This window comes from Meleagris gallopavo, chromosome 1 (genome assembly GCF_000146605.3).
Source record: "Meleagris gallopavo isolate NT-WF06-2002-E0010 breed Aviagen turkey brand Nicholas breeding stock chromosome 1, Turkey_5.1, whole genome shotgun sequence".
Lineage (NCBI taxonomy): Eukaryota > Metazoa > Chordata > Aves > Galliformes > Phasianidae > Meleagris > Meleagris gallopavo.
This window is the reverse complement of record NC_015011.2, coordinates 50,757,747-50,758,644: the sequence shown is the minus strand read 5'-3', so window position 1 is coordinate 50,758,644 and position 898 is coordinate 50,757,747.

Sequence of the window (898 nt, the reverse complement as noted above, 5' to 3'; positions counted from 1 at the left end):
AGCCAATAAATCTCAGTATTAATGCAAATAATCCCTTATTTTAAAGACATCATAATTAGCTGGCAATTCTTAATCTTTTCAGGTCACTGACTCCTATCAGTGAGAATACCCTTTGGGTTTCTGGATGTCAGGCAAAACTAATAAAGGCTCTAGGTTCATTAATTCTCATACTAATAATGTTCTTAATTTGTTGTATTCTTTTCACAACTGGTATTTGGCTTCCAAAGATTCAAGGACAATATTTGCCTTTAAGGCATGCTCTATCATAAATAAAGAAAGAAATAGAAGCCAGGAATTGTATGATTTCTAAATCAGTTTCTCTTAGATAAAAGGAGAACTCCTGCTATTGTCACAAAATCAAGAAAGAGATATTAGACGTGAATTGCATCCTCTTTTTCTCACACGTGACTACTGAAACTGCATGTTTTGCTCCTAGCTGTGCACATCCATGAGGCTTAATGCAAATCTTTCACTTCAAAGGTCTTCTCTTGCCTCACCAGCAACATACCTGTATTTGGACTAACTTCATCTGAAAGATCTTAAGTACCACCTAAAGGACAGGTTGTTCAAAGACACAAACATGCTCTGAAATCCTTTCTATCCCGAGTTTTCTTTGCCCTTAATCCAGTTTCCCTTGAAAGGTCAAGGACAATCTTATAGCTGTAAGATATTATTCTTTTACATAATTGTCTCAAAACTTACTGGGGACACAGATGAACAAGTCCAAGCAAGTCCTGGGCAAGGATTGAGAAATCTTTTGTCTGGAAAACTCTGATGGACAAGTCCCGGGCAAGGGTTGTGAAATCCTTTGTCTGAGGGACACAGATGGACAAGGCCAGGGGCAAAGAGAGAGAGATAAGCTGCAGCTTAATGGCCATGAAGTGGTCTTTTGTGTGGA